The sequence below is a fragment of the Dendropsophus ebraccatus genome, chromosome 12 (assembly GCF_027789765.1).
Source record: "Dendropsophus ebraccatus isolate aDenEbr1 chromosome 12, aDenEbr1.pat, whole genome shotgun sequence".
In the NCBI taxonomy this organism is placed as follows: Eukaryota; Metazoa; Chordata; class Amphibia; order Anura; family Hylidae; genus Dendropsophus; species Dendropsophus ebraccatus.
In genome coordinates, this window is record NC_091465.1 from 38,676,800 (window position 1) to 38,688,881 (window position 12,082).

At 45.0% G+C, this 12,082-nt stretch overlaps 1 protein-coding gene across 1 annotated transcript in view; it reads left to right on the forward strand.

Moving 5' to 3' along the window:
- Window positions 1-5,059: 5,059 nt before the first annotated feature.
- The window catches only part of DIXDC1 (DIX domain containing 1), a 108,864-nt gene continuing 101,841 nt past the window's right edge, over window positions 5,060-12,082 (forward strand). The window contains exon 1 of the mRNA XM_069947318.1: window positions 5,060-5,226. The gene's annotated coding sequence lies outside the window, so the exon portion shown is untranslated. The remainder of the gene's footprint in view (window positions 5,227-12,082) is intronic.

Consider the following 12,082-nt stretch of genomic DNA (forward strand, 5'->3'; position numbering starts at 1 on the left):
TGAAAAATACAAGTATCCACTAAAACAGACATGGCAGCAGAGCAGACGCATCCTAAAACAAAGTGTGCAAAACTGTACAGACTGAATGTTCCACCCTATTCTTCTGTAATGTAAATCGATGATCTGTTCAGGCTGGTACAGAACAACCCCATGTCTATGAGCACTTACCTAACATGCTGATCAAAGTGTCATTTTGTAACTTTCACAAATGTGTATAAAAGAGGATAAAGAACAAAATACACAGTAACATTAATGGTGCGTTCACACCTACAGGATCTGCAGCTGATTTTCTGCAGCAGATTTCATTTAAATAACTGAACACAGCATCAAATCTGCTGCAGATCTGCTGCAGATCCTGTAGGTGTGAACACACCCTAACACTGTAATGCTGTTCTACTGGTATTCTTTTCATGCGCTCCATAGTGCTTTCCTGTAATGTAAAATATAAGGTGTGCAGAAAATATATAAAGGAACAATTAGACCAGGAGTGTCAAACTTGCAGCCCTCCAGCTGTTGCAGAACTACAATTCCCATCGTGCCTGGACAGTCAAAGCTGAATCCACTTCTGTCTCGGTGACACTACTTGAGCATTTTATATCTATATACTGTATACAGTATATATATATATGTTATAGCCCCTCTGATTTTAGTGGTCAGGTTGTAGCTCTGAAAGTGCATGTGTATATAGACGTTTGTGTGTCTAGAAGCAGCTATGTGCCCTACTTGTTCTATAAGTAGGTATAACAGAGGGGGTAGATTTAGGATTTACATCCAGGAGATTACTATTCCTCTATCCCCCTGCTTCATACTATAACAATGCATAGTCTAAAGAAAAATTAAACCTAGAAGGCAGTGTAAATTTAGTTGTAAGATTGTTTTGGGTGAAGGGAACCAAGACTTCCAGTGATGTCCCCCAAGGTAGTTAGCCCTATTACCCCTTTGGTAATAGAATGTACTTTTTTTGTCATCCCAGAGACAGGAGCTTTATTCCTTGGATAGATCTTGTATATAATGAGTACATTTATGTTTTAAGGATTTGTAATGAAAGTGATGACGTGGAAATACTTTCTAGGCTTTCAAGAGGACATATTGCCTTCATATTGATTTTCAGTATGCTGTGCCATAGGAATGCGCTTCAATGTGAATACAGTACAGATCTTGCTCTGTTCACTGTGATTGGTGACTCTGCCAATGGGGTATACCAGACACTGATCTGATCTGATCTAGTGGAAGATGGCTCTGGCACAACACTACGGATTCATATTAGTACAGATGTGGAAGGGACATATTAATGCTACCCTCTAGTACAGGTAATGCTATGAAAGATCCCGAGGTCACAAACCGCAGTGCATATTATTTGAGGTCTTTATTACTTATGATTAGTATTGAGTGAAGAGGCCAAAATATTTGGGTTTGGCATTTTTCTCCGAACCTGAATGCTGGGGATTGGTCTCCTCATAGACTGTATCCATGTTGTCCATGACTCATACAATTTCTTCAGCCATGGAGAGTCAAATGTCGATTGCTGAACAGCTTGGTCTCTCCGCTCAACACTTCTCATGATGCCTGCATGGTAGGAGAGCATTCACTTTCAGGTCTTTTATATGTGTAGAACTGTAAAGACGTAGATTGAGTCTAACGTAGGAATTACGTCAATGCCTAAAAAACTTACATAGAAACAAACTATATTTTTATTGTTGTACGGTTTATCTGCGTGTCTCTTTATTTTTACACCTAAAAACACAACCAAATGAAAGTAAACATAAAAGTGAATGTATATCCTATAGAGTTATAAGGATAATGCCGCATCTACAACATATTAACCTGGTCTGAAAACATACAGGTCATGGTAACGTTTGTCATTTTACCATTTTCAATGCTTATCATTAGGTTTGTGGTGACTGGTGATCAGCGAACCTGGTGAAAGTTCCTGTTTGGTAATGTTTATCTGAACTAGATCGCTCAGCATCTGGAAAAGTTGGATGGTTCCTTAGAGAGTCCTGGAAAACATGGATATATTCTATGGTTTTACCCATGATTTCATGGCAGCATTAGGGCTGCATCCAGCTTCTCCAGAAACAGGGAGGGACATTTATGAAACGTACGCCAGGGAGAAGGTGCAGATTAGCCCCTTCTCCCTGGCGTATACCCCGCTCGCCCAATGGGTGGGGGGAGGGTGTGGCCTCCTCTCGTGCCTCATTTATCATGATCATGATCCAAATCTACACCTGCTAAAAGCAGGTGTAAATTCAGTACGCCGGGCGCAGGTTCGGGCGCACACCTCTTAGTGAATCCTGCCGGGGAAAATATAAGACCGGCGTACTTGTATGCCGGTCTTCATAAATCCCTCCAGGGAGTCAAATGGCAAGCGGTTGGGTTTGGACCTATGTTGCCAAACTGGAACTTTCAGCAAGTTCGCTGATCACTAGTGGTGACCATTAAGCTGCTATGGATCTTTTCACATCAGCAAGTAATATATGTTAGAGCTAAATAACCTGCAGCTAATGCAAATGCCATATATGTTAGAGCTAAATAACCTGCAGCTAATAACCTGCGCAGCTAACCTGCTGCGTACTTTTAGTGTCCTCAGACATAGTCAAATTAGGAGAAGAGGTCGATGCATCGTCAAATGTGACCGGGCCTTCTGTGTATAAACCTTCATATTGTGTCTTTCTGTACAGGATGATTGTAAGCATCTGTGATATATATAATATATATTTTAGTTGTGTACCCATTACTTCAGGGTTAGGCTGTGTTCCCACTTTGGGAACATAGTGGGGAAAGGTGGCCGTCCCGTCTTGTAATAAAGCCTTATGATTCTTTTTCTGCTCCTTTCTCATATTCTAAACTGTCTTTCCTTAATAATACAGTCTAAACATCACAGAGCTAAGGTATATGGAGGCCTTTATAGTATCAATAAGATGCTGTGGTCTGATACTTGTCAGAAATGTCAGATAGTTCTGGTTGATTGTCTGTTTGACGATTTAGAAGCCGTAAGAACTGACAATGTAACTGTGTAATCGATGCATCAGCACTTGTGAAAGGGAACAGGAGTAACAATATTTGTTGCGACTTATTTAGATGTTCATTAAATATCACTTTTTCCTAAACTGTGTTGTTTGTGATTATGTATTATATATTGGACATTAATATGCCAGAAATGGCTGATAGGTGGAGGTCTCATGAGTGAAGGTTCCCCTGGCCATAGCCAGCCTGGTGGAAGCTGATGGAGTTGTTTGGATAGCTGAGCACTCCTATAAAGGTTCATGGGAGTTGCATAAACCAGGTAGAACCATGAACTATGTTGTTGTGCTACACAGTTGGGGCACTGTAGGAGATAACCAAGGAATTGCAACAGCAACAGGTTGGGAGGAAATAGGACACCAGCAGATCTCCACCACCATGGACTGGAAGAGCGGACAGGACCGTGACCAGGCTTAAAGTCTTAGCACAGGAGAATTACAAGATAGCCGTTTCCCGGTTGTTGCCCCTCGTCAGTACAGAGTAGCCTGCTTGCTATCAATGACACCAAAAGGCTAATATTTCTATTTCCGCAGTGCCCCAAGAGGAGCGTCCTGGCCCATAGCCATTCATGCTGCACTGGGAATTGTGACAAGAGGCAAAAAGCTGTCTGCAAATAAGTAACTTTCCACCTGGGAGAGACTCTGGCTTGGTTAATTAATCCCTAGTCATGTTCTAAGGCTTTTTAAAGGGGACTTGTCATATTAAAAAAATTTATCACTTCTAGAGATGAGCGAACCGGGTTTGGGTTCGAGTCCATCGGAACCTGAACGATCGGTATTTGATAAGCGGGGGCTGCTAAAGTTGGATAAAGCTCAAAAGTTGTCTGGAAAACATGGATACAGCCAATGACTATATCCATGTTTTCCACATAGCCTTAGGGCTTTATCCATCTTCAGCAGCCACCGCTAATCAAATGCCGAATGATCGGGTTCGGATGGACTCGAGTATGCTCCAGGTTTGCTCATCTCTATTCACTTCCGAAAGTTAGTGAAGGATGAGGCAATCCCCATTCTTGTCTTCTTAAAAGCAGATAAAGCGTTTATTTCACATTAACGCAGGTAACCATAGACATGTGGATGGGCGACAGCCTGTTTCCTGTGCGTCACTGCACGCTTCCTCTTGGCCCTTCCTAAGAGCCGAGAGGAAGCGTGCAGTGATGCGTGCGAAACAGGCTGTCGCCCCTCGACATGTCTATGGTTACCTGCGTTAATGTGAAATAAACGCTTTATCTGCTTTTAAGAAGACAAGAATGGGGATTGCCTCATCCTTCACTAACTTTATGAAGTGATTTCTGATGGACTTGTATGGACGATTGAGCTCCACCAATTGTCAATAAGGTCTTTGGGGTAGTGTTCAGTAGGGCTGGTTCCCCTCTTTGGTGGTGTTGTTAAAAAAAATAGATGAAGTCCCTGTATTGTGCTGAGGTCCCAGTCACTTGTTTGCAGTACTGTGGCCCAGAAGCTGTATACTGGGCACTGTGGGCAGGGGGCTGTATCCCTCCCTCCAGCATGTCCCACCTGCCATCCACCCTCTATGGCTATACACTGCTATAGGACTGCTGCAGCCATTAGTCATGTGACTACACGTAGGGAGCGGTGAGGGCAGAGTTTGTGAGAAGCTGCAGAACTCTTTACTATACAAACAGTACAAGCTTTATTCATATAAATGTGACAGTGACAGAGCACGGCACATTGTGAGCAGCCAGGGCTATATACAGAGCGCTCTGCTGTCCACCATAGAGCACTCGCATATACCGCTGGGTCACTGTGGGAACCGCATCAGGATACAGGAGCACCAGCTCCGCCGGTGACTGATAGGTCAATATAAACAAGTCACATCCCATACGGCTGTCAATCATCTGTGCTAGGGGCGGAACTCAATATTAGCTGCCAATCACACAGCTACGTTTAGTCCCGCCCGTAACTCCCTTCACCAATCACATACTAATGAAATAAAACAGCAGGCGGGGCAACCCATGAAGATATCCTATAGGCTGGGCACCTGGAGATAGGCACGCCCCCACCCCGTCGAGTGTATTGGTCGTTATGGTAACTGCTGCACGCTGCTGCCGTGAGGAAGGATGCGACTCCTTTAGGACTCTGCCTGAGTTGTCGCAATTATCAGCCAGCTGTAACCTCTGTGTCCCCGGCCCGTGTGTGAGTGCCGGCCCCGGGCCTCAGATGAGGGGAGCTGCGGTGTAGGGTGAGTGTCTGCTGCCTCCTGCTGCTGCTGCTGGGGGGGTTCTATGGTTATCTGCCAGTAAGTCAGGGACCACGGCCCATCTGGATTGTCTCTGTATCACTGTTATGGGCAGAAGTGTGTTACCTGTACTAGTCCTCCCTGTATACAGCAGCACCCCCCACCTGGGACTAAGATGCTACTCCCTGTGTGTATATAGTGATGTGTGTGTGTGTGTATAGTAATCTGAATATATATACAGTATATATATAGTGTGTGTATAAAGTAATCCGTATATATATATATATATATATATATATATATATATATATATATATATATATATATAGTGTGTGTGTATATAGTAATCTCAATAGCTCCTGTGTGTGTATATAGTAATCTGTATATATCCTGTGTAGATATAGTAGCTATATCTCAATAGCTGTAGATCTTGTGTATTTATTGTAATCTGCATATATTTTGTGTGTATATAGTAATCTTTATTTATCTTGTCAATGTGTGTGTATATATATATATAATATATATATATATATATATATATATATATATATATATATATATATATATATATATATATACTGACAGTAACATTACAGCAGTGTATACAGGGTCCTATCAGTAACATTACAGCAGTGTATACAGGGTCCTATCAGTAACATTACAGCAGTGTATACAGGGTCCTATCAGTAACATTACAGCAGTGTATACAAGGTCCTATCAGTAACATTACAGCAGTGTATACAGGGTTTTCCAGCCTTGTGGCAGAATAACCCCCTGGCAGGGAGTGGTGCAGCAGACAGAGAAAACATCTCTTACTCACCCCTCTGCTCACCTCCTGTTCAGTATGTGTATATATATATATATATATATATATATATATATATATATATATATATATATATAGTCATTAAAACTGGATGGTATTTAAGTGAAGGCCTGTTATTAAGGTAACAGCAGTGTCTGACATACCTTCCCATCTCTACCAGTCACAGCACAGCTTTCATTATTAAATGTCAAATTAAAAAGTATTTGGAATGTTGGAAATGACAGGAATGGGGTGTTGTGAGTACAGTAATATACATGTGGTAAATGGGCTCCGCATATAAACTGCATTTCTTGCTGGGTGAAGTAATTGAGCACCACTGTAAAGTCCAGGACACCTAATGACTTCACAAGCATAGTCACAGGAAGTCAGCAAGGCTGACCAGTATAGAACTACACTACAACTAGAATCTTACAACCACATCTGCATTGGAAGCCATAGACATGACATCTCCAGGAGATGAAACCAGATGACATACAAAGGCGCCATGCTTTTTGCAGAGACAATTGGAGGAGGATGAATTTGCTGACAGACTGGTGTTTAGTGATGCGGCTACATGTGAAATGATCAATCACCATAATATTAAAATTTGGGTCTGAGAAAAACTATGTGTCCTTATCAACCACACGAGGGACGAAGTGTTCTGTGCAATGAGCAGGGAGAATGTCTGTCATCCACCTTCTTTGCAGAGAATACTGGCCACTACAACCTGGACATATTGAGTGAAACTACCCTAAAATATATTTCACATACATTGCTTTAATAAAGTTATATTACTTTGTGATATAACTTTATTTTAAAAAAGTCATAATTTTTTTATTCAGGTTTTCACTCTGTTGACTGGTAGCAGTAAGGGGAAACATGGCCCCTCTGCTGCCACCAGTGTTTGTGTTGGGAACTACAGAGCTATCTAAGCCCTGCAGTTCCTTATCCCCTGCTCTGCTCAAGTGCTGCCATACAGCGCTATACAGGGCAGGGTCACGTTTCCCCTGTGTAGTGGATGTTCTTATATACAGTTCCTGTAGGGAGGCTGCCAGACTTAGGAATCATGTTGGGTAGCCTCCCTCCGAGAACTGTGTATGAGAACATCCACTACACAGGGAAAACAAAATGCTTGTCTGTATAGCACTGTATTGCAGCACTTGAGCAGAGCAGGGGATCAGGAACTGCAGGGCCTGGATAGCTCTGTAGTTCCCAACACAGCAATCGTATTGGGCAGTGTCCCTCCGGGTACTATAAGAATATACAGTACAGGGGGGAACAGGACCATGCCCTGTATATTGCTGTGCAGCAGTGCTTTAGCAGAGCAGGGGATCAGGAACTGCAAGGCTTTGATAGTCCTGCTGTTCCCAACACAAATATTAGTGTCAGAGGGGGTAGTGTTGCTCCTTACCATTGCCAGTCAACAGAAGTGAAAATCTGATTTAAAAAAAACTATACATTGTTTTTAATAGTTATTATGTTAAAAAGTAATCTAATTGTATTAAAGCAATGTATTTGAAATATATTTTTACTCTTCGCAGTATCCCTTTAAAGGAACAGATACAGATACCTGAATGAGACTGTACCGAAATGTTGGATTGGCCAATGTTGTGTTGGCCTCTATGATCACCAGATCTAACACCCTGTGACTTTTTCTGTTGGGGTACATTAAAGGGGTTATCCAGTCCTACAAAAACATGGCCACTTTCTTTCAGAGACAGCCGCACTCTTGTCTCCAGTTCAGGTGCAGTTTGCAATTAAAGGGGTATTCCCCCCAAAAGAAAAAAAAAATGTAATGCCCCCAAACCTAGCTATTCTTACTCACCAAGTCCCTCTGAGTATTTTGAGCCGTCTCCCATCTTTCTAGCTGCTGCCGTTCCTGAGTTACAAGTTTTTCTAAAACATGGTCTATAATCAAGATAGGAAACTACATTTCCCATCATGCAATGCTTATGTCTGTGGATGAAGTAGCAGAGATGAGATGGTGATGGCTTAGCAGAACTGAGATGATGATGGCGGCGTAGCAGAGCTGAGATGGTGATGGCATAGCAGAGCTGAGATGGTGAGACTGTGTAGCAGAGCTGAGATGGTGAGACAGTGTAGCAGAGCTGAGATGGTGAGATGGCATAGCAGAGCTGAGATGGTGAGACGGTGTAGCAGAGCTGAGATGGTGAGACAGTGTAGCAGAGCTGAGATGGTGAGACGGTGTAGCTGAGATGGTGAGATGGTGCAGCAGAGCTGAGATGGTGAGATGGCATATCAGAGCTGAGATGGTGAGATGGCATAGCAGAGCTGAGATGGTGAGACGGTGTAGCAGAGCTGAGATGGTGATGGCATAGCAGAGCTAAGATGGTGAGACCGCGAAGCATAGCTGAGATGGTGTAGCAGAGCTGAGATGGTGATGGCATAGCAGAGCTGAGATGGTGAGACGGTGAAGCAGAGCTGAGAGGGCGAGATGGCATAGCAGAGCTGAGATGGTGATGGCATAGCAGAGCTGAGATGGTGAGACGGTGAAGCAGAGCTGAGATGGTGAGACAGTGTAGCAGAGCTGAGATGGTGAGACGGTGTAGCAGAGCTGAGATGGTGATGGCATGGCAGAGCTGAGATGGTGAGACAGTGTAGCAGAGCTGAGATGGTGAGACTGTGTAGCAGAGCTGAGATGGTGAGACAGTGTAGCAGAGCTGAGATGGTGAGACGGTGTAGCAGAGCTGAGATGGTGAGACAGTGTAGCAGAGCTGAGATGGTGAGACGGTGTAGCAGAGCTGAGATGGTGAGACGGTGTAGCAGAGCTGTGATGGCATAGCAGAGCTGAGATGGTGAGACGGTGCAGCCGCAGTGGCCGCAGGTGAGGGGGGACATTGAGCCGCGGGTGACCGGGAACAATTGATGAACGGAGGGGGGCGCCGGTAAGCGCTGCGGGCGCGAGCGCCCAGCAGCCGCAAGTGACGGGGGACAGTGAGCCGCTGGTAAGCGCCGCATGCTTACCGGCGGCCCCGCGGCTCTCAGCAATTGACAAACGGGGGGCGGGGAGGGGGTGCTGCCGGGAAGCGACGCGGACGAGCGGCTCAGAGCGATTGATGGACCGGGGGGGGGCTCTACTGGCGCCTGGCGGCTCTCAGCAATTGAATTAAGGACGGACGGGGGGGGGGGTGGGGGATGCCGGGAAGCGCCGCGGGCGAGCGGCTCTGAACAATTGATGGACGGGGGGGGGGCGCCGGTAAGCGTCGCGGGCGAGCGCCCAGCAGCAGCAAGTGACGGGGGACAGTGAGCCCCGCGGCTCTCAGCAATTGAAGGACGGGGGGAGGGGGGGGGGTGCTGCCGGGAAGCGCCGCGGGCGAGCTTCTCGGAGCAATTGACGGAGGGGGATAGGGAGGGGTGACGGGTCACAGTCAGGGGGTGAGCTCTGGGGCTGGGGGGGGGCACACGGTACCGGTGACTGGGGTGGCTGCTGTTAGAGAAGGAGTCAGTAACAGCTGCACTGATTGATCACTGTCTCCCTCTCTAACAGCAGCCACCGCCGTCCTCCTTCACTTCAGATTGGCTGGATTAGAAGCGCTAACCCGGCCCATTGAAGAGAAGGAGGACACGTGATGCCGTCTCGGAGGGTTGGGGCAGGAGCAGGGAGCTTGTCGGGTTGGACTGAGGTCTCATGATTCCGTGGGGGTGGGGGCACCTAGATAACAGCAAAACTGTGCAGAATCCATAATAACTTTATATTGGAAAGATGGAAAGCTACGGGTGGGCAACGTATTAATGCAAAAATAATTTTGGGGGAATACCCCTTTAAGCTCCATTCACTTCAATGGAACTGAGCAGCAAAACCCCGCCCATGCTGAAGACAAGAGTGGTGCTGTCTCTGGAAGAAAGTGGCCATGTTTTTGTAGTGCAGGATAACCCCTTTAAGAACTGTGTATCTTTCTGCCCCTCCTAGGATCTGAATGTCATGAGATAACACATCCGTGGAGTCCATATCCAAGGATATGCTGGCACACGTCTGGACAGAACTGGACTACCAGCTAGATATCCACCATGTCACCAGTGGAGATCACATTAGTTGGGTTTAGATAACACTTGGACAGATAGTGTGTCGTTTCATAACATAATTTTATGTTCTCCTAGTTATCAATACTGAGGCTATAATCCTTTTTCAATCCCCCTGTATATATACAGAACTGCACACTGTATTGTGGAGAGGGCTATCTTAAACTGACAGCAGTTCTATGGGGGAGTTAGGGTTTGTTGCATGTGGAAATAAGTCATTTCTGTGGGCCAAACTGTTAAATGTGAACGACACCTCACTGTTCATACATCTTGGAAAACTGGATGAAGGCTGATCTGTAATTCTTATACAAGAATAGTTTAGTGTGTGTTCACATGGAACTGAAATGCTGCAGATTTTCCCAATTAACTTTTATGGGGAAGTCAAAATCTACTGCAAATCTGCAGAAAATGCATATGAATCAGCCGACATTGTTATACAGCTCTCAGTCTCGATCCTTGATAGACAGGCGGGGTCTGTTCAAATCACCCCAGGTCTGCTATAAACATTTATACCTCCGCAATGACCATGTAAATTGCTTCTGTCCTGTGGCGAAGGCTCTTATATCGGCCATGGACATCCTCTGCCATAGTCCGTCTTGGGGGTTTTCAGAAAGTTTTTAATGAAGTTATAAGTTTAGAACATGATGTGACCTCTGGAATACTGCATTGAACTTGCTACCCTGGTCTGAATGAAAGACATTGATCATGAAGATTAAACATGGCAAAGACCCTTATGAAGAATTCCAGTGTCATGGTGAAATGCTAAAGCTGTCCACCCCCCAGTAACACCCCTTTTCAGTCTCCTGCTAGTCAGGATATTCTTTTTGTCTCGTGACCCCATCGCCTGAACCATGGCCTCTATTCACAAACATTAAATAAAGATTCATGGGGAGGGTGAACCCAAGTCCACTTAAGAGACTGCTGGGCTACTAATGGTGGTGACAAAGGGGACTTTGTTATTGAGGGCTTTATTTATCCTCTTTATTATGTACTATATCTAAATTGTCCTTGTTAAGTTTAGGCCCATAGCCCTTGTGATGTAAGGTGACAGTACATTCTGCTTCTGCCCATAATGTCAAAAGGCTCTAAAATACAAAGCAATTACCGGCCACACTTGACCGATTATTGGCATTACAGCCGATAATCGCTTTGTGAAATAAAAGGCAACATTCAGCTGACATGCACAATGTCGGCTGATTTTTGTCTTTCAACATGTTGTAAGACATACGACAACGATGGCAACAATCTGCTGCCTTCGTTCTGCGTAATAGGAGCGGACCGACGCCGTCTCCTATGGGCTTCCTATCTAAAGATTCCCCCCCCCCTTACCCACTCGCTGTCAGTGTGTGTAATAGCATTGGCAGTAAGCCGGGAAGCAAGCAAGCGCTGACCGTGTTCGCTTGCTACCTAAAATCGCCCCGTGTACTGCTATGTTCACACTGCGTTTTTTCAGCTCCGTTTAAAATGGCGTCCATCATTTTGAGTCTAAAATAATGGATGTCATTTAGCTGTCTGCCCTCCCCTTAGTGTAATGATGGCTGCTGGTACATTATTCTAGTTTGGGGTTAGTAATTGCTCTTTAGGTGTGGCTTAATTAAAAAGTGCATTAAATTTAATAGTAAAAACGGAGAAAGAACAGTGGAAAAAGGAAAACTGTGTGTGAACAACTAATAAAAACCTCCACTGTTTGCAAAAGACATCCGAAAATAATAGACATGATTATTATTTTGATGTCCGCGGCAATACGTCCGTTATTCAATATGTTGTATGCATTGGACGTCCATCTTTCTATTGACTTTAAAGGGAACCTGTCACCCCCCGTGCCGGGGGGACAGGCTTCCGACCCCCCACTACAGCCCCCGTATACTCACCTGATCCCGCCGGGTCCCGCTTCTGGATCCGGTCGGGTCACAGAGATATCAGCCGCTGCAGCCGGCGCGCGCGCTGAGAGATGAGTCCAACGCTCATAGAGAATGACGGAGCGCTGGACTCTCCTGTCATTCTCTATGAGTG